This window comes from Equus caballus, chromosome 8 (genome assembly GCF_041296265.1).
Source record: "Equus caballus isolate H_3958 breed thoroughbred chromosome 8, TB-T2T, whole genome shotgun sequence".
Taxonomy (NCBI): domain Eukaryota; kingdom Metazoa; phylum Chordata; class Mammalia; order Perissodactyla; family Equidae; genus Equus; species Equus caballus.
Window position 1 is genome coordinate 89,955,986 of NC_091691.1, and position 23,498 is coordinate 89,979,483.

The following is a 23,498-nucleotide window of genomic DNA, read 5'->3' on the forward strand; positions in this document are numbered from 1 at the left end:
TAGAGCTTATTTTCAGAATTTGAGGATAGCCCTCTCTAGCTTTCTTCTTTCTCAGGTTTTTATTGTCACATTGTAGCTACTGAGTTCACACTAAAATGTTCAGGATGATTTCTTGAGATAGTGTAATGTCTACTTTATTTGGATCTGCCCTCAGATAGGAATTCATAAAAACTGGAAAATGACCTCTTATTCTTGTTTTTAGTTCAACTCTCCTCAAGTTTCTTCCTGTTTGTTTTTACTGCCCCGTGCCTTTAGATAGTTGATTTTTTAAAACATTTTTTCAAAATCTATAGTTGTTATTTCTAGGAGAGTTGGTTTGGTAGAGCTATCCCTTTATTACTAGAAGTAGAATACCAATTCTGTTTTGATTGTCATTTTTAGCCTTATAATGAAATCTTTTTCTACTAGCTGATTTGGATTTGATACTACTAAAGCTTTGTTAACTCCATAGGGCAGATGTTAATAAAACATTCTAATAAGTTTTAGCCATTCCCTGATTTTCTTCTATCCAATTCACTTAACTCATAATAACCCACTGAGCATGTTTCTCATCAGTTGCATCTTCACTCATTCAGGTGATTTAGCTCTTTCCAGGGGTCCTCTATCACCAAATGTTTAAAACTACACCTTTTTTCTGGCTCTACTAACTATTATAAGGAATTCTATCAGTAATAAATCTCCTTTCCAACAGCTTTCCCTGCAATTACGTGGCATTTGGTCTGTCATTTTTCTAGTTATTTATAAGATCAGGATATCCTCTCCATGAATGATTTAATTAATTAACTTATTACCAGCTTATTTTGTCTAATACCTTTTCACTCCTCCACTTCCTCCCATGCACATATTTCATTCCAGAAAAGAGTTTAGGTGAAACTTCTATTTAATATTCTTCTAAATTTTCAAAACTAATTAAAAATCTGACCTATCCAAGTATCTATACTGATCTCTCAGCCAAGAAAACTCTCTTATATCCAACGATCCTAAACTTCCACCAATGTGTTCAACATAACTCATTTTCATCAGAGCTTTTAGGTCTTTAAAATTTAAAAATATTTACAAAGTATGTAAGCTATGAAATGCCAACTCAATAGCTGATACCCTGTAAGATGTTCAACAAATGACAATTAAATTCCCAAAGTAAATTAATGATTTTGTAGTTTATGAAAACAAATAAAAAGTAATAGCCATAGTTGTCTAGCTGGGAAAACTGATTATTATATAATAATCAGTTATATAGCTGTTATATAATCTGTTATAGAGCTTTCTAAAACGTTTTTGCAGTTGTCAGGTATCACAGTAAAAACTGATCGCAAACACAAAAATGAAACAATTACAAATTTTGATAACTGCCACAAAAGACACTAGGATACAGAACAAAAGAATATGGGGTATTTTAGGCAGGAGGGGCAGAGAAGGCCTACTGAGCTATCACTGAAACAAGGGGTAACTCGTGATCCCAATTCAGCTGTGCACAGAAGCAGTGAGGACAAGGAAAATTGTTAATGGGAGTCAAAGCACTGAAAACCACGTGTGGCTCAGCATTTGCTAAGAATTTTTTTAAATGTCTGAGTGTCTGGATTTCAGAGAGGGATAGAAGAAGAGAAGGGGGCAAATAGGGAAGAATTGCAGGAGCTGATTGTGAGGGGAGGATAGGAGCCAGATCGTAACAGGGTTTGCAGGCTAACAAGGAATTTAGGTTTTATTCTAAATACATGGATACGCCTTTGAATGATTTTAAGGTGGGCAATGATATGATGTGATCTCCATTCATATAGAAACATTCTGCCTTGTGAATGGAGAATGAACAGAAGAACCCCACGTACAGTGGGAAAGGAGCAAGTTCTTGAAATTTCAGTTTTGTTCTTCTTCCCGCAGTGGAGATCAGACATGCCCACCCTGGTAGCCTGTCCTCAGAGAGTCAGACTTATTCCTCCAAATCTTTAGCCGTCATCTCCAAATTTGTTAAATTAAGCTTTTATCTCAGAGGATTTGGTAACCACAGTAACACAGCATACAAAGTGTCTGTTATCTGCTCTTCTCTACAAATGCCCCACTTTGTTAGAATTAAGCCTGGATAAAACTATTGGTTGAGAATGAAAAGTCATTCTCTCTAGTAGATTATTCTTTAAAATATGCTGTTTTCTACAGAATGAATGTCAAGCAGGACTTGAGAATTGCATTCAGTTTTAAATATATGTAATTGTTACCCATGCTTTACAAGTATAATGTATTACATAAATAATGTAACCCTGGTTCAGGTTGGACTTGTCTTATCTTTCCCACACAGTGATGACAAACAATTTAGGGCTTCCTCTCTCAGTCTCTGAAGGTCCTTTTATAGCCCTAAAAACTACTCCTGAGTGTTGTTGTTAAGGAGAAAGAATTTTTTATTCTGAACTCTGATATCCTTTGCATTTTCTACAAATGAGTAAAAGAAAGATACTGTGTGAAGAGATTTGATTTGTAACACAATGGCTGCTTTTCCTCAGCTGAAGTAGAGAGCATGGAACAAATTTACATTAAGTGTGTGCTCTTATGAGGGAAGAAATAAGCATTTGGATTTGAAATATGTCGAACACTATTTTTATGAAGGGAAAGTCGTTTCTTTCAGCTGTGATTTTAGTTGTAACTACAGAGGCTCACTCAAAGCATTCATTTTCTACTTCTAGATGTCCTGTTGGTTAAGCTTTAAATCTTCCACATTGTCCCTTTCTTCCCTCAGAGGTAGATTTCAGACAATGTTGGCTCTGCTGTTAAACTTTACAGCTCAGTGGTAATAAACTATCAAGGAAGCTATTTCATGGCCTTTTAGCAATGTAGATGGATGGATTCAGAGCAGACATATGTATCTGGTCATGGAACTCATCTCAAATCTATTAGCTGCACAATACAAGCCTCAAAACGGATCTTGTGAGTTCATCCTAGTTACAGTTGTTTTGTTTATCTTTTCTGTCAGTGAAACATTTGAAAGATACGGAAAGGTTAAACCACGGGTGGTCATGGTTAATAAGAAACATTTGAACAGCAGATGGTAGGATAAACCACAAATGCACAGCTTGAGTAGCTTCTTGGGTCCCAGGAGACAGAATAATGGACTCAAGCATAGCTGTGTCTCATTTACTAAAACACGTATTACCTTTCTTGCTCTCGATAAAAAGAGATTCTGGTAGCATGACTATATCAACAGCGATAAAAGACCAAAATAACTATGAAGGTGGTACTGTGGTCTTAGTCTCGTTGCCTTCCTACTTGTTTTGTTCATCATAAATGACCCTGAACTCCTTATATGGTATTTGTTTTAGACCAGGCAATATGGCTACCAATGTAGCTTCTGGCAATAAAAGTAATTGCTTGATATTTAAGGTCAGCTACATAGGTAAGTGTGCATGTCCCCATACTCCAGTAGTTTCTGCACACTGTGGAGAAATTAGGCTGCTTTTGGCTGTAGTAAAATGAAAAATCCAACTCAAACTGCTTTTGGAAAGGAAGGAAATATAATATTGATTTCTATAAATGGAAGTCCAGAGGTAAGAGTCACCTTTACAGTTGACTTAATTATTGAAGGTTTCAAGCTCCATTTAATCACATTTCCCTCATCTCAACCCTCATTGTTCCCGATCTTAACCTCAGTGTGTCTGGCCTTAACCACAGAACATCAAAAATGGCTACAGAAATTCCAGGTGGCACGTCCGATTCACGGGAAATATCCCTTCCTGTTAATCTCAATTCCAAGTGAAGAAATATTGCAGAGGTCCAGCAGAGAACTTCTCACATGTCCTTGGTCCAAATTTATTCAAATGCTAATTCCAAAAGGATGCTCTTGGTGTGGGCAACACCACACACTGATTGGCTTAAGCCTGATTTCTGAACAAATCAGCAGCGAAGATCAAGACATTTCCATAGTTAACTTTAAATAATTAAAGCTCTCACAGAATGGAGATGGGAATATCTAACACAGTGTCAATGTGCCCTCATCCTTGCCTTAAAAATGGGATTTCTGATGTGGATGAACAAAACTCCATCATTAGGATATAAAGTTTTCATTGAGCATTGGGGAAGGCAGAGAAAATAAAGATACCCCCTCTTGTATTCCATTTAGCAGTGTAATAAGTTCTGTTGCCTTCTGTTTTGGAGAGTCCTCCAGCCACTGAAAGGCCTACATGGGCTGGATATTGTAAAAGTAGACATATAAAGAGGCCATCTTTTTTCTAGATCTATGGGCTAAAAGTCTCTGTCCTTACTTTCTCTAACAGACATAGTAGTAAGATCTAGAGGAACGAAAACAGACTACACTCTAAAAGACACTTGTTAAAAAGCAGAAAAATTAGTCTGTTTCCTATTTAGGTCAAAGGAGAACACACATCTCTTATGCTATCCAGCACATATTGACAGAATACAACACTACACAGAATTTGGATCATCATCCATAACCAACAATAAGGGTGAAATTGCCTTTATGATGGTGGGCGTATAACCCTTGTGAGTATGGTGCAGTGGAAGGTGGGGAAACCAGGATCCTAACCTAACTGTTCTCCTTCCTAAAGCCATTTATTAGCCTATCTGTGTTAATATATACAAAATATCGAATCTCATTTATACTGATCTATCTTAAGTTGTAAAGCTCCGTTTTAGGTAGTAAAATGATATACTCAATTTTTATTTACCCTAATATGCAGCATCTTTTATTTATTTTTTTTTTAATGTTAAGATGTAATCTACCCAGTCATCATACAGTTCTGAGCATTCAGCATTGCTGATCATGGATGACACTTATATTTTTGTTATCTCTTCTAAAATAGGAGAGATGAGTAACAAAATCTTGTCCATATAATTAGTTTTCTTTTGCTAGGAATTCATGAGTTTAAATATTATTTTGAACATTCTCAGCATCGAGGATAAATGAGTCAGAACAGAGAGTAGTATTGAGTTTCCATTTAAATAAAAGTTAAGTTCCAGTGTCTGGAAATAAAGTGTAATAAATATTGGAGGAATTGATAAGAGATAAAGACAGATGAATAGGGAGCAATAAATTATTATATGCAAAGCCCTCCTTTCTGTATCTGAAAAGATCCTACGTAGGCGTCTCCAGTTCTAATACGCTATGAGTCAATGATTGTAATCCAGACTGGATAAAACTTGATCTACAATGAACTGGAATAAAATGGGTCTCCTCGGGTCCCTTGCTTTCCCTTACGTGTAAACAGCTTATCTCATCTTGCTCTTAATAATGTCCCAAATCATTTCTAACATGATATCATGATTGCATCTTTTTATAAATTTCTCCTTAGAAAGCACCTTTTAAGTTTTGACAATTCATGAGGGCCAAGATACAACTGATTCATTAACATTACTTTCTTAATCAGGACTTGGCTTTTAATAGAAACAGGAAGAGATTCTAAATCAACCCTGCCCAATAGAAACAGAATGTGATCCACAGACGCAAGCCACAGATATGATGTTAATGTTCTAATAGCCACATTAAAGAAAGCAAAAAGTAAATAATTGAGATTAGTATTAATAATGTATTTTATTTAAACCAGTACATATTTTAACATGTAATTAAAATTAAAAATTACTAACGGGATATTTAATGTTCTTTTTTTTTTGGACTGTCTTCAAAATCCGGTTTGTATTTTACGCTTACAGCACATCTCAATTCAGCCACATTTCAAGTGCTCAATAGCCACATGTGTTTCATGGCTACCTAACTGAAGAGTGCAGCTCTGATGAATGAAATCTCAACTTATGGCATCACTGAAAAACAGAGTATATATCAGGGTAGAGACAAAACTGGGAGGAAAAGGAGATTGCCTTAGCTCGGGCCGCCATAGCAGATTGTCGTAGACTGGGGGTCTTAAACAACAGAAATGCATCTCTCACAGTTCTGGAGCTGGAAGTCCAAGATCAAAGTGTCAGCAGGGTCAGATTTTGATGAGGACTCCCTTCCTGGCTTGTAGATGGCCATCTTCTAGTTATGTCCTCACACGGCAGGGAGAGAGAGAGAAGCCTTCTGGTGTCTCTTCTTACAAGGGCACTAATCCCAGCACAAGGATCTCGCCCTTGTGACCTTATCCAATCCTAATTACCTCCCAAAGGCCGCATCTCCAAATGGCGTCACGGTGGGGGTCAGGGGTTCATCATATGAATTTAGGGGCAGAGAGGCACAAACGTTCAGTCCACAACACTGTTGCTATGGCTCCCGATCATTATAATTGTTCCCCTGACACATGAGTTGAGGGTCATTATGATCCTGTTTATGATTTTCTCTTGGCTTTTAGGAGAAAGGATTTTTCTCTGAGTTGTTTTGTTTTCTATAAGTGCTTTTAAACATATGTATAACTGTAGAACATAAAAGAAAATATGATTGAAAGAGTTAAGTAGAAACATATGCTCTTTTAAAAAGTGTCAATGAGAAATTAAATGGAAATTGTTTTACTTAGGAAATAGCCCTATCCTCTTTGGTCTACTTACCTTCTTTATTGTTTTTAAAGTAGAAACAGAGAAATTATCTTAATTAAGAAATATTTTAATTAAGGAGGAATAGATCATTTGGGGAAAATTAGCTGACTGGCTTGTGATTTAACTTTTCAAGCACAGCACAGATTTTCTTTTTCCTGAGCTCCCAGATCTTATATCGAATCTCTTGTAGCAGTTTACTTTCTATGGCTTACAAAGGAGGTCGAGATAAAACTGGTTTAACATCTGAATTTTGTTTCACATTATGTACATTGTATACTAATTTGGAATTCTAAACTCATTCACAACTATTTATATTTGATTCAGGGCTAAATTTGTTCTACTTTACAAATAATGAACTTATCATAATAAGTCTGATAGTATCAGTTGTAAAACAACTCTAGATGACTGAAAAAATAACCTTCTTCAAATATACCCTATTGCTTTGTAAGTAGATATACAGAGTTTTTATTGTTGTACGACAATTGAAGAAATTGAGGAAAAGTATCTGTTAGAGATCAAACAAATAATTTGTGTGGTGTCAATGCTTGTCTTCTGGTTCCCAGGGCACTTTGTCTTCACTGTGTAACACTGAACATCCAGATCATTGGAATCCAATTATCTGTCAGTGTTGGCATATTGCCACTAAATCACATCCTGAGGCTTGGTGACATGGGTATGTAGATGAGCTCTAAGACAGGGTCCTCAGATTTCCCACTTTATTCACAATCAGCGTTCACTTAGACTCCACCACGTAACAAGCGCTACACAAATGGCTTCTACCTTTGTGTCATGAAATCTGAAGACATTGAGTGCAATCGAACGAGGTTAATATTCCCTTTAATAAATACAAGGCCATTTTCTTAGCAAGCATATTTTCAAGAGGAAAAAAAGATAAGGAAGAGAAGGTGGAGAAGAAGGAGCAGGAACATATGAAGAAGAAAATTTAGATCTCATAATCCTAGTAAATTGTAGAGAAATCTCTCATTTTCTAGAGATTCAGAAGTTTGATAATTTAGGGATATTTAAGAAACACGTCACATCACATCAGAAAAGAAATGTTGATTGATGAACTAAACTAATAGATTATTTCTCTCTATCCTTCTTTGTTCATAAAGTCAGAATCTTCAAAAAACACTTAAAATAATAATCTTCCTGATCCACCATTATCAAATGATCCACCTGCAGAAAGTATAGTAACTTTCCCAAATTACTAAATTAAATCATCCAGATGGCTTTTTTTTCCCTTAAAGATTCACCCTGGCTAACATCTGTTGCCAATCTTCCTCTTCGTTTTTTTTTTTCCCTCCTCGAAGCCCAGTGCATGGTCGTATATCTCAGTTGTAAGTCCTTCTGGTTCTTCTATGTAAGCTGCCGCCACAGCATGGCAACTGACAGATGGGTGGTGTGGTTCTGCAACCGGGTAACGACTCCTGGCCTCCAAAGTGGTGAGAAAACCGAACTTTAACCACTAGGCCATCAAGGCTGGCTCCAGATGTTTTAACAAAACAAATAAATCCCAAATATTACAATTTTAATTGTCCCAAGTAACTTTACTTTGTGTTTTGTTATTTCCACATTTATCATTAAAGTAATGAAAAAATAAGAATTGAAAATTGTTATTTGCTAAAGTTTTAATAAATTTATCTTTAAAATAATTTTCAGTCATTCTGTTAAGTAAAAAAAAAAAACAGATTTTTAAAAAGTGGATGATACATTAGGTCAAGGATTCCATTTAATCCATTGCCAGGGGTAATATTTTGAATGTTTCATTCTCCTAAAAAGCATTATGATGTGATTTGAATTGAGGGTTTACAAAAATGTGCAATTTTCCCACTATTTCTATTTTAGTAAGCCAAGGGGAATTTGTGAGAATGATGTAGCCTTTTTTTTTTTTTTTACCACTTCCTAGGTCTCTGATGTAGAGGAACAAAGTCAACCAAAGAAAATCAGGTTGTAAAAATGAAAGAAAAACTTCATTAGGAGGATTAGTTATTAAGGTAAGTCCAGAGAACAACGTCCCCCATTCCTTGTGAAAATTATTGTGGGCCTAGGGAATTCAAGGGCCTGATTAATGCATTTCTTCTTGTATACTTATGTTGAATGTATGAATTCACATCTTTGAGTATTTGCTAAATATACCAGATACTTGTGTTTTCTTATTTCATCTCTTCAAATAACCTAAGTAATTTAGCACTGATGTTATACTAATTTTATAGATGAGGAAACTGAGGCTAAGAGAGGAAAAGCCAATTCCCCAGGGTCACAGAGTCAGTATCTGTTAATTCTGACTTAGCAGGGTCTAACTCCAGAGTTTAAACTCAAAAATTTTGCTAAATTTCCTCTCTACATCTTCCAAATCTTAAGCATGATTAATTCTTTGGAAAATATGTATTGCTTATATCCATAAAAATGTACTTTAGAATAAAGATGAATTGTACCCATCCATCATCACAAATGAGAAAGCAGTTTATTTGGAAATGAATTATAAGGGCCATACCCTTTGTTATACTAGGAGTACCGGTAATTTTTTCCTCATTCACACAGGAAACATTGAAATACTGGTTTCATTGTCATGTTAAATAAGTCCTAATCAGACTTTCTTAAAGAAACTAAAGCTTGGCCTTTCAGAATGTAGAGATATAATTCATGTTAGAATCCCAGTCTTTGCTATAAGTCATGTGGTGTAATCAAAATGTTAAACTGAGTTCAGTTAAGCAACATTACAAATAAAAATCTGACGTCTTTCCAAAGGATATCTTGGCTACTTTTTCTTGCTACATAGCTAGGTCTTTGCCAAATCTTTCTATCCTCCTTCTATTACTTCTACAATAGCAAGAAAAAATATAATATACTTGCTCATTTGGAACAATGCCTTGTAATTTTGCTTTTGAAGAACTGACAGAAGAACTTCCAAATGAAAACATATTTAAAGCACACAGGTTTTCAAAGCAAGTGAAATGGAATTTAAAGTGTCCTGCTTTTGAGGTTCTTGTGAGTGAGTGAAAATGCCAAGGGGGTACTACTCTTTTCTCTTTGAACCAGCTGTGGAAGTTGAACTGACCTCTTCATTGTACATGAAGGATGAGGCACTGTATTCAAGAGCGAATGAGACAGTGACACAGAGCAATAAAACCAAAGCCCTTTGTATTTTTCAAGAAGATGATGGATCTATCTTTTCTTAAAACTTCCTCTCAATTAAGTAGAGAAATTCAACAACAAATATGTTTTGAGCATTTCTTTGACCAGAAAATATGAGCCAGTTTTTTTGGCAGCTGCTGAGATATCAGAAATGAGTATAACATGATATAAATATTAGCATAGCTTAATCTTTCTAAAAGACAAATGATTGCTGAGGCCATATCTTATAGATTGTACATCTGTGTATGTGTGGTCAGCAAAGGGCTTGCAAAGTCCAAGTTATGCCCAAATAACTTCCCTAATGAAATCTTCACCATTGACACTATCCTTTTGAATATTGTCACCATTTCCAAGCCACTGCCATTTCTAGGAAGGACTTAAGCAGCAGGTCTGTGCCTGCAAAAATTGTAGAAGCCAGGAAAAACGGTCTATTTTCCTGGGAAAAATAAAAATAACAGACATCCTGAAAAACAAATGCAATAGAATTTGCTAGCAGAAGAGTCATTATCTATGGAATGCTTTTAGCACAATATACCTAGTTCTTTATTTTTTTCAACTTTATTGAAGTATAATTAATGTATACAATTGTAAGATATTTAAAGTATACATAGTGGTTGTCTGATATACATATGTGTTGTGGAAGGATTCTCCCCATTAGTTAATTAGCACATCCATCACCTCACATATTATCTCTTTTTCTTTTTTTAGTGATAACATTTAAGTTTTACTCTCTTAGCAAATTTCAATTATACAATACAGTGTTATCAGTTGTAGTCACCATATTTTACATTAGATCTTCAGAACTGATTCACCTTAGAGCAGAAAGTTGGTACCCTTTTACCAACCTCTCTCTGTTTCCCCAATTGATAACCACTTCTCTACTCTGATTCTATGAGTTTGAGTTTATTTTTGGATTCCACATGTAAGTGATACAATGCAATATTTGTCTTTCTCTGTCTGACTTATTTCACTTTCATTCATGTTGTTGCAAATGGCAGGCTTATCATGACTCAATAATATTCCACTCTGTACATATACCACATCTTCTTTATCCATTCGGCCAGTGATGGACACTTAGGTTGTTTCCATCTCGCAGCTATTGTGAATAATGCTGCAATGAATATGGAAGTGCAGATATCTCTTGGAGACTCTGTTTTCATTTCCTTTAGATATGCCTGCTTCTTTAGGAGGGCTTATGGTAAACAAGTTCCTAATATGTGATTTGTTAGGCTTGACTCCCAGGAAAATGTCCTATCAGCTATGTAACTACATGAATATAAAATAAAGATGTTTAATGAACTAAGTGACTTTTTTTGTGTGTAAGTGAGGTGATCACACTACCAACTAGAAACTGCATCTATTATCTTGCACAAAGTACATCAGCCATACAAAGAAAGGACCTGAGGACTGCCACCAAAAATGATAGTACTGCATATAAGATCTCTGACTATGGCTAAGACTGACTTGATAATTTGTCTTTTGTATTATCTCAAACTCTTGAGAATATGGGGTGTAGCTCACGCAGCAGAATACTGTATTGAAACATGTATATGTGATATACATACCGCGTATTTTTACCTTTTCTCCCTGCCCAACCTTGTCCCATCCCACATGTCAATCAACTGTGTAGATAGTTTATGAAATTCCTTGACTCACACATTTTGGTGGGGCATAAAGCAGAAACACACTAAAGAAATTTTTCTCTCTTAGGAAATGATACTTTTTTTTTATCCTGGAGGAAAATGAACTGTCTTTAAGAAGCAAAAATGTTACCACATACTGTAGAATAAGGAGAAATTGTTATGAGTTTCAAGAAAAATGGAACCTAGTGGTGTTACAGAACAGTGCTTGATGAGGGAGCCATGAAGTGATTCCAGGCAAGCTGGTGTTTAGACATAATGTTCCTAGCTTTGGCCAAAAAAATTCTAGTACCCAACTGATTTTCAGGAAACAGACAGCTGATAGGTTTAAAGGGACTAAAGCTTTAAAATAAAGCTATTAAACACTGACAAGAAGTTCTTCCCACGTTCTCTATGTATTACCCAATGTATCCCAGATAATGGCGAAATTCTAATAGTGGAAGAGGGTCCCAGTAATGACTATTTAGGAAATTCTCATTTTAGGAAAATAGGGGTTTCAATATACATATAATGTTACTTAAGGAGAATAAGGAAAGTGTATTTTTTCTACTCAGATTTTTAGACTGGTATACACATTAACCCATTAGCAATTTACAACTGAGTCAGAAATAATTAGAAAGAGGATACAGAGATAATAAGCAAAAGGGTAGATATATACTATTCTCAAAACACGAGAGACTGAAAGACAGAAAGACAGAGATAGAAAGAGTGACGAGCATATACCAATAAAGTGATCTTTAATATTTGTTCTGTGGAATAATATGGTTCTATGGAGTTGCCAAGGGGCTGTGGATTGTGGGGTATAAATGGAAAAGGCACTGAATATCCTGTCCTAACTTTAATCCAAGGACCTCCAATTTTCCTTTATTTTACATGTTAAAGTTTCATGCTTAATTTTGTCTAAGAGAAAAAAGTAGATTCAACTGTTTAGCATTTCCACTACAGACCAAGTAATGTAGAAGAAGGTAATTCAGAACACTCCTGTTGTGGAAAATTAGAAGAGAAGGAAACTTGTTTCTTTTAAAATGTAGATAAATTTACTAGAAATCCGTTAAGATAGTTAAGTTTTCAGTGGAGGATGGAGACATGGGGAAGTGAATCCAGGAGTGGAGGGCATTTTTTTCTTAAAGCCACAGCCAATCTCAGGGAAGGTGTATGAAAAGCTCAGAAGCCAAAAGTTGAGCACTGAAGATATGACAAGCTCACAATGCTAGGACGACATGAACTGGAGTTGAGGAGGCACCCTGAAACAAATGCCCAGATAAATTCTACTAATCTGGGTGCTATTCTGAAAGGTTGAACTATAGGAATATCATAAGCAGGAAATAGACATATACTATGAGGGACTTTAGAACAGATTTGATTCATTTCCCTGAAGCCAATTTACTTTGAAATACATCAAAAATATAAAATGGATTGATAGATGGATATATATATGAACACATATATACACAGGAAGGCAACTCAGTAAAAATATTGACGAAAGAACATAGGTGGTAGAAGTGTGGGTGTTCACTGTAAAATTGATGTAATTGGATTCTTTTAAAATTTCATGTTAAAATATTGTGAAAATATAGGTGAAATTAGGACTTTGTCAGGCAAAAAGTAATAATGTAATATTTTCTTACCAGCACACATACACTAAAGGAAATATTAGAGAATATAGGATCCTCTGGAGAAGGAAAATGAAGAAATGATGACAACTGTTTGTTATTTACAAGAGAAATATTTAAAATATAAGGCTACATAAAGGATAAAAATAAATGTAGAAATAAAGGTAAGTCATGCAAACATTAACTAATATTAATGTGAAAATATTAATGTCAGACAACAAAGGCTTCAAGGCAAAAAGCATTATCAGAGATAAGTGCACATTTTATAATGCTAAACAAGGGGCTGGCCCTGTGGCCGAGTGGTTAAGTTTGCGCGCTCCGCTGCAGGCCACCCAGTGTTTCGTTGGTTCGAATCCTGGGTGCGGACATGGCACTGTTCATCAAGCCATGCTGAGGCGGCATCCCACATGCCACAACTAGAAGGACCCACAACTAAGAATATACAACTATGTACTGGGGGGCTTTGGGGAGAAACAAGGAAAAAAATAAAATCTATAATGCTAAACCATTTACTTAACTAAGGAATTATAAAGTTCCATTATTATACAGCAAACACTGACATAAACGATGGAAAAATAAATAAATAATTATAATGAGATACTTTATCCCAACTCTCTCAGTAACTCATGGACAAGCACAGCTAAATCATAAGACAAAAAGATCTGAACGTAATGACTAGTAAACGTCACTTAATGGTACAGCTATTGGACTCCCAAATGTGGAATATAAATTAGTTTCAAGCACACTGAAAATTTACAAAATTGATCCTATGTTGTTCCATGAAGCAGGTCTCAACAAAATTCTCGTGCCTGAAATCATACATGCCATCTTCTGTGACTGCAAATCAACTAAATTAAAAATTAATAAAAAAGGATAACGAGAAAACCCCTGTGTTGAGATGCTAAGAGACATACTTCTAAATAACTCATAGGTCAAATAAGAAATCACAAAGAAAACTCAAAATATTTTTAGTTACCTGAATAGCAATAAAAATAAGAAATATGAAATGTTTTATTGTCTCAATTTGGTGGTGGTTACATGGCTGTTTTTTGTGACAAACCATTGAGTTATAGACGTTCCTTTTGTGTGATTTTCTATACCTGGCTTATAGTTTTACAAAGAAGTGCTAAAGAAAAGAATATTTCTATGGTATTCTGGCCACAGAAAGTAAGACAAGGGATTCAAGACATCCTTGAGGCAAAACAATGATACCAGATAATAAAGAAACAGAATATTATTAAAACTCTAGCTTTATGTTTTATAATGTCATCTAAGCTGAAAGGAAATTTACCTTTATGTGGTAGTTTCTCATAAAATTATGGCAAACAATCTCTTTATGTCACACAAACACACACAGACACACACTCAGTGTTTAGACCTGTGTCACTAACTCTGTGGCTTTAGGGAAATAAATATAATCTCTCTGTGCCTCAGTTTCCTCATCTGTAAAATAAGAATAATATAATAATAGTAGTCACCTTACAAATGCTAGCTATGTTTTCTTATATATAATATTTTTGGTTTTCAATGCATTTTTTTATATACGAACATTTCTTTACTACATCAGAAGAATTTGTGTGACCATAAAATTTGACAATAAAACATCTGATATTTTAATTAAATAAAAAACTGTGCAGTTGTCTTGCCTTTATTCAGTTAGTTTATTTCTAAGTTTCCAATGCTTGTTATTAGAACAAGAGGGACCTCCTTCTGGAAATTCTAAGGATTAAACAGCTATGCTTTTCTTCACATGAAATACCAGTGTTTATGACAAACATATCACATTTTTAATGGTTACAGCTTAATTGAAACATTTTCCTTTGAGGGAAAGGCTACGGGTCTTGGTGAAATATTAGGAAAAACTAGTCATATCAGTACCTCATTTTCATTAAACTCTGTACCACATTATTTTTAGATGATGTGTTCTTTTTCTGTTACTACATAAATAAATTACCACAAATTCAGCAGCTTAAACAACACACATTTATTAGCTCACAGTTGGGTAGGTCAGAAATCTGTCAGGACGTGGTTTGGGTCTCTGCTTAGAGTACCAGAAGGCTGCACGCAAGGTGTTTCTTGGGGTGAGTTCTCACCTGGAGGGTCTGCAGAGACACTGGCTTCTGTGATCTCTAGGTATCTCATCCAGGTTGTTGGCAGAAGTCCATTCGTTGCAGATGTGAGACCCATGTCTCCATTTTCTTGCTGGCTGTGAGCTGGGGGCCACTCTCTGCTCTTAGAAGCCACCTGCTACTCACACAGCCCCCTTCAAAGCCAGCAAAGGGTTGTCAAGTCATTCTCTCACTTCTTTTTCTGTCATCAGCCAGAGAAAGCTCTCTGCTTTTAAGGGTTCATAGGATTAGGTCAGCCCCACCTGGAAAATGTCCTTAACTTAAAGTCAACTGTACTATAAAATGTAACTGACATCACCAGACTGATGCCAGATCACATTCACAGTGCTGGGGATCAGGGTGTGAATGTGGACTCAGGGTAGAGCCATGCTTTACAGAACTCTGTCTTCCACAGATGATGCCATGGTTGGCTACAATGGCCCCTTTATTGAATCCTTATCTGCTCAAAGTTGTGACCGTGACCATCTTCCACAGTTTTAGGGGTACGTTCTTTGGAGTCTTTAGATACTTTTACCTAGGGATGGATGGGAGACAGAAATGTAACTGTAAGCTACAAGAATTTTCTGATAAGCCATCTTGTCCAACAGTGGAACAGGTTACGTTTGGGTGTAATAAACTCATTATTGTAGAGCATATTTGACTGGTAGCAAATGACCCCCTAATATGGACTTTAATGTGGAGTCTCTGCTGTGAGGAGAAAGGCTAGACTAAGTAAGTGGTCTTTAAGTTTCCCTCCAACTCTGGTATAACAGGACTCGATGACTTCTGCAATGGTTTACTACGTAGCCTCCTAAATGTGAATTTTTATGGTTCTAGTATTAACCTTGAATCAATTAAAGTAGAATTTAAAACAAAAACAGAAATTTTAAGAAGAAAAGAATATAGATATTATGTCAATTTCTCACATTTTACTATGTGAAAACTAAAGCTATTTTATATGTGAAGTCAAATGACTTTACCAGTTTCCTCAATAACAGATTTTGGACTCTAATCTAGATATTATGCTGCTATTCATATGAGGCTTTGAATATGTTTGGCTCCTTCTTGGACAAATATAACCACAGAAAAAAATGTCAGGATGAATAAATGCCTGATTTTGACAGTGGACTTTTTCATTCTCCTTGCAATCTTTACGACTGAAAATTTATTTTAAAAAACTTGATGAGGCTAGCAGATTCACCTCTATTCTGAGTGCGCAGAGACTCAACAAGGACAACACGGACGTTTAACAGAGGTCAATAGGAGAATTCCTCACTAAATGGACATAAAAATAATTAATTAAAAGAAGACTTATTAGTTTTTACCATGATATTCCTGGAAGAAAGCAGAAATTCTATGCAATGTAGTCTATATGACCTAGGATTTTGTAAGTGAAAATGATGGATTATTTGAGAAAAGAGATGATGCAAGCAGAAGGCATGAAGTGGTGGTTTAGAGTATTCAGCAAGGTGAACTTGGAGGGAAATGTTTCATCGATATTCTTTCTAATGTGTCGCAAAGGCAAATGGGCACTGATCCCAGAAAAGTAGATATTAAAAGAAAACAAACCCTATGTCATTGGCATACACTTATGGATATTAATTCAATTCAACAGCATTTATGAGAGGCTGCTGTCTATACATCCTCAGATTAGCCACTGGGTAAAAAAAAGAGCTGGACCTAGCAAAAGAGGAAGTAAGTTCATAACTAACTAGAAAACATTACAGTTATAACAAATTCTGTAATGTAAATCTAACTAAAGTGTTATAGAATCACAAATGAGGGAATAACTACATCTGTCTAGGAAAATCATGAAGAAGCTCACAAATAAATGAAATTTGAGCTGGTCCTTAACAAGATTTCAATGGGCTAAGATGAGCAGAATGAAACTCCAGCTAGAGGGAATAGGATGGAATTCCATGAGCAAAATCATTGAGCCATTCCAAGTGCATGCTCAGGTCAGAGAGGGAAGAAATGCTAGGAGAAAAAAAAATAAGATATTTTAAACCTAGAATGAGAAGATTCCTGATTATAAAATAGATTGAGTCTTCTTGTCTATTAATTAAGAGAAAATTTGACTTTTGACCACAGGAGACATAAAATAATACTATGCCAGAGTAATAACTTTAGTGGAAATATGGAGGATGGATATATGAAAGATATAGAATGTGAAGACATGGAAACCTGGTGGGAAACTATTCCAGATGTTTGAGTGGCTTATAATAAAGAATTCACATCAAATACCGGTGGGCAGTATGAAAAGAGGATGAAGAATTGAAAATGTCTCATTTCTTCCTCTCTGATTCTATATTACCTGTTTACTTTCTTGTACTTGGCTTTTATTTTGAGTTAACCTAGTTAGAGTAAAAGATGTAATCAAAACAAATGAGTAGCTCTGAACTTTAGAAAGGTTGTATCGCCTTCTGACATTTCTCTCCACTATCATTGGACTTTGTTTTAGCTTCAATTATATGGATCATTTTCTGAAGATTTTTAACTTCTTAATAAAAGCCAACCAAGGTTCCATCCATAGGTAGTTAAGAAAACATATTCCTTTCATTAATCAGAATCCAAGTTATAATAAAGCCTTTAACTGAGCAACTGACATGCTCTGTAAATTTGACTTATACTGGTTGATATTCACATGCTATGGAAACGCTTTCAAATAATTAATTCTTCCTTATAATAATACTGTAGATTAATATAATGCAGATTTTAATCTGCCATCTTTGTTCACCTATTTCCAAAGAAACGCTCTTTTTAAATAAGGCTCATAAAAACATAAATAACTAGTATTTCAATATTTTATATTACTGTGCTTGTACTAAATATCATAAGAGCACAATATATTTAGCATTAATTCTTAATTATGCTTTCTGGAAAAGTAATGAGAAAACTTTTTCATACCAGTCATATGCCTCTAACAATGTTTGTTTGTTTTAGAATATTTTCTTATTTTTATTAATTTCAACCTCATCTACTGCCAAAAATCCCTCTAGACATATAATATACATAAACCCTTATATCTTCACAAGCCTAACTCTTCATATAAACCAGCACAATAATGAGAACACAATGTGATTCAGATATTTCAGTAACTGATTGACATTGTCTTATTAACTTCTCATAACCACGCAGAGAGATAGACATTATTCCCTCATTGAGGAGATGTGAAAATTGGTTCAAAGTGACTTAAAAATCTATGAAAAGTCTCTGTTAGTAAATTGGAGTATCATGATTCAAATCCAAATCTATCTGCTCATTGTCTCCCCAATATTCAGATCCCCATTTTCTTTTGCAACAGACCTCATTTTGTTTGGAGTTAGAAAGCGTACATTTGCAAATACTTTGAAATACTCACTTGTAGCCATCAGTTGCTGTTTGACTCAGTTACAGATAATTACGTATAAATGAAACTCTACTCTTTCACTCGACTTTGTGAGGTTTTGGAAAAGCTAATCTTTTCTGGTTTAAAAAGTAAAAACAGTTTAAATAAATGGTCACTGTCTTCCTACTCCTCCTCAATTGTGATTGCTAGATACAGCAACCATATTGACAACAAGAACACACAAGCCACAAACTCAAGATGGCAGAAAGAAAGGAAGACCAGGTCCCTTGTGACATAGTGGAGTACGGTCCATGCACTTCCTGACTCTGAATTTCTTTCTAGGTTAGAAATATGCATCTTTATTTCATTAAACCACTATATTCAGATTCCTATTAAATGCAGCCAAAAGTAATATAGATGATTGGACATAACATTAAATAGGAAGAAAGAGATTATGAACTACGTAGTTGAAATGATTTAATTAACTTTAACTGAACAATTCTTAGTTTTGAGTGCCTGAGCAACCAAAATTATCAAGGAAACACATTTGGATATATACCAGTAAGAAAATATAGAGCCTCATGAGCAGCAATAGGAATAGCCTAAAATTTAGAGAACCTACTCTCTGCAAAAGCGACAGTAAGTGCCTGAAACGCATCTTCTTTAATCCCCAGCACAATAGAGACATTGCACTAAAAATTAAAGAAAGATAGTAAGAAATATTGTGTATATTAAGACACAATGCATATAGAAATATAAAACACATATGTGGAGATCTACATAACAAAAATGTTATCTGTGGTCATTTTCGTATAATGGAATGATAAATATTTCTTTAATGTCAATGAGCATCTTCATGTCATTAATTATTCCTCCAATTAAAATTATTATGTTTGCATATTGATTTTTTGTTTTTGTACAAATTGCATTGAGATAAAAATAACAGCAGCAACATCAATAATGATGGTACTCTCATGCATAATTTTGCCTATATCTCAGTTCTCTTCATAATCACACAAATTCACAGACGCAATTAGTCAAAATGAATTGTCTTCAGAATCTGTTCATTATATACTCTACCCACTCTGAAATGTTATCAACACCGTAGTGTTCGTTTAGTCATCATGGCTACTGGGGTAAATGAGACACTCTGTGGAAGTAGGAGTGACACAAGTTTTCAGAATCCAGCAATGCATAATGGCCAGCATCACAAGCATATGCAGTTAATTTCCAGGTACAACCTGCCTTTATAAAAGTTTATTATCCAAACCTGTCCCCACCCCATAACAGACAGTTGAAAATCTCAGAAATGACTCCATAAGTCCTTCCTCAAAAGGAACCAAAATGGGCAAGGGGAACTTATTGTTAAAAATTTATGATAGAGCTTAATGTTTTCCCTCTCTACCCTGCCCAGTTCTTTATAAGCAATTTGGGGATGGTTTTGTTTGGAGTCAATTGTGCAACGTTTTTTTTCTTTTGAGTTATGTATATGATGGCCTTCTTGAGTTATTTGGCCTTGGCCAATTAACATTTCAGAGCTTTTATGTAAATCAGGAAGCTACAGGGTTATGGGACCAAAGATATTTGACTTCCCAAATTTTAGCATTAGTATATCAAATATAAAGTGAACACCAAGAAAACAGGAAGGTGTGAAGATACAAAAAATTGCCAAGAAGATACACAGCAAAAATCATCATCATCACCATCATTGTCATCATCATAACCAAGACTCTGAACACTCTCTCTGAGAGAGATGAAGTTGAGGTACCCTGGTGAGATGGTCCAGCCACATTTCAAGTGCTTAATATTCACATGTGGCTAGTGGCTACTGTATCAGCAGAGTTCTAGATAACCTCAAGGATATCAGGCTTATCTCAGTAAAACTAGGAATTCATCTTTTGAAGTCCATTAATAAATATTTTGGGGTTTATTATCATTTAATGTATATGTTCAGAAGTTTTACATGTTTATGTAGTTTACTTTTACATTTTTATTTATTTCATTGCTTTTATACTTAGAATGTCCTTTTAGCAGAATATTGTTTAAATATTCAATAATACTTTCTTATTTATAGTTTACTTTTCATTTAAGCCTCTTAATTTTATCTTGGCTGTGTTATGGTATATGACGTAAGGTAAAGATGAGTAATTTTCTAAAGGTTTAGATAATTTTCTTAGCAACATTTCTTGAATAATCCTTTATTTCCCATTGATTTGTATCATCACCTAATACATGAAGTTTAGTAGAGCTATCCTTTTTTTTCTCTTTTTGGACTATTCTTTTTGATTACTTTTAGAATCATTTTGTAAGATAAATATCACATTGAAATTTTTGTTGGAATTACAGTAAATTTGTAATTGACGTGGGAAGAATTCTTACTATTTCTTAATCATCTTATATTTCACTGCCCACTCCTACCATTGCATCTCCATGTGCCATTCTTTAACCTGTGTCCTGTTTAACTTTCTTCTTGGTACTCGTTTCCACCTGACAGCGTATTGCTTATTGCTTATGATTGGTATGCCCAAGTAGGTTTCATTAGGGAAGTCCTCTTAAAGCACAGTATCTTTAAAGCCTGGAACAATGTAATCATATTTGATTCTCAATAGATATATGCTGGACTAGGAAAGAATAGAAAATTGGGATTTTTACAATGTTTTGTTTCTTTCTCCAAGAATCTGGAATTAGAATAATATCACCTGCTGAGCAAATATATAATAAAAACATATATTAAATTATAATTTTAAATTTTGAAGGCAAATAACAATTGTTGAGTGAAGACAAAATGCCAAGAATATTTCTGGATGCTTTATATACATTATTTCTCTTTGTCTTCCCAGTTACCTAAAGAAACTATTTGTTTAGTTCTAAGAGTAAACTGTCTGAAGACCAGAGACAATATGTAACTTACTCAAATTTAAAGTAGTATATAGGAGAGATCACGTCTGAAGCTTTTTTAGATTTTTTTTTACCTGTTCCATGTGGAAATACATGAGAGAAACAAACCTGCAAGAGTTTGCTCTCAGAGATGTGTTAGAGGATTTCACGTACATCATCTCATTTAGCCCTTATAATAATCCTCAAAGGATTATAACCTCCATTTTTTTCTAATAATTGAAGGTAGTTTGAAATTCAGGTAGTCCTACAAATAGCAAAGATTCCCAATAGACATACGACAGCACATCCAATTTGCAGGTGACAATTTACCACAAATGACCATTTTAACACTTTCAGAAAAATACTTATGACGTAACTCCTTTATTTATCACCAAAGGATTTCAATGCAAATAGAATTTCCTTGCTGATCAGTTCCATTCTGAAATGGTACAAGGACAATAGGTCTGTCTGAGACAGTGGAGGCAGAGTTCTTTGAGCTGATGTAGAGCTTCAAAAATGTTCAGTTTCCCACTCTTTTCACATTAATTAAAAGGAACCATTTTTAGAAAAAGATGTAGAAGACAGAAAATATCAAATCTTGGTATGTCTTCCTCATAGCGACTGCTTCAGTGTGTCAGTTTATGTACAACTAATCACCCACTATACAAATTCATTCAAGCTACAAAGATTTAACAGGGATCTGCATCTGTAAGTTTTAATTATCTGTTTAATCAGGCTGTGAATAAACCAAAGTAGGTTAATTTTTTAAATCCTACTTGGAACAAATGTTTTGACTAAATTTGAAATTTAGCCAACACCTGGTGAGATTATAGGAAAGAAGGAAAACAGACAAACTGCCTAAAATTATGTTTGCCATTATCCATCACTTGGTTTTGTTTTGATAAATCAAGAGTTTTCTAAACACAATCCTTGCAATTAATTAAAAGGGAGGCATTAAACCAAATGCTGTGTTTTTAAAATGTGATTATTTGTTAACAATGTGTTGTTATGTTATGCCAGTTTCAAGAAGAGACCCTTGCAAATGTTAGTTGAGACGATATTCTGATGTACCAGCATAGTACGGTACACTCTGAATAGTTGAGGGACCATTGTCCTTCTATATCCTGGTCCTCCTAGGTTTGTGGCTGTAACTCACTCTTTAGTATATTTTCGCTGTTCAGGTACTACACATATTTATATCACATTAAGCCATAATAGTACCAGGTGTCCCTAATGAGTGTGGTTAATCTGAACACTCATTACTGCAATCCTCCAGGGATGGCAGTGCAGAGTGCAAGGGGAATGCTAATTAATTTCAATATTCATTACTTAGGAACTAGTCTCTTTTCAAAATTATTTTGCCACAACTATCATGTGGCAAAAGCAAAGCAATTATTTTCAACTACAGAATTGGGATAAGAAACTCAAGTTCACTCAATATTTCACTCAACACTAGGGAAAATATTGAACATTTATTGCAGGAACAGATGATACTGAGGTTGTGTCTTTGAAGGTAATACATTGATTCCCCAGAGAAGCAATAACCAGCTATTTTAGTATGATAAAGGAACGAGTTGTCTTGTTTTAGTACTTCATCGAGGTACCTACATTTGGAAACTTTATGATCAAAACTCAAGATACAGAATTTTATAGCAACTATTTCACTTAAAAGCTGGAGGCTGGATTCTCCAGGCACATTATTCTCCTTGTTGAGGAGAACATCTGTTGACTGCAAAGAGAAATGGCATAAAAAGAAAATTAAAATCCTAACTCAGGCTGACGAAAATTATACAAATTTTGTTAGCAAGAATAGACAGAGCAATCTATTGAGTGGTAGTGGGACAGTTTATTACCGATGGATAGGTGGTATATATTCATAGGTGCATAAAGTGCAATATTATTTTAATAATAATAAATTATAACTATATAAATTATTTTTGATGCTGTATACTTAAAGTGACTGTAATTGATAAATTCTTCTATTTTATTAAATAAAATTACCAACTTAATAACTAGTGGGGAATTTTACTTAACTTGAACATATCTAGTTTCTGAAATGGCACATAGTGTATACTTTATAGAATCAGTTATGTGCTCACTTGAGATATTTTTCTAGATTTTATATTTAAGTACCACAGATTTAGCCAAACAACCTGTGATTTTGATAGATTTTTAAGTAACCTTAATGTTGGTTATAAATTATTTTGATTTATAATATCTGCAATATGGTTCAAATTTATAATTTAGCTTGATACAATATCTGTAGTTGACCTCAAAATACCTTAATTTAGACAGTGCAACATTATGTGTTTTGTTTTAAGTTCACCCAATGCGG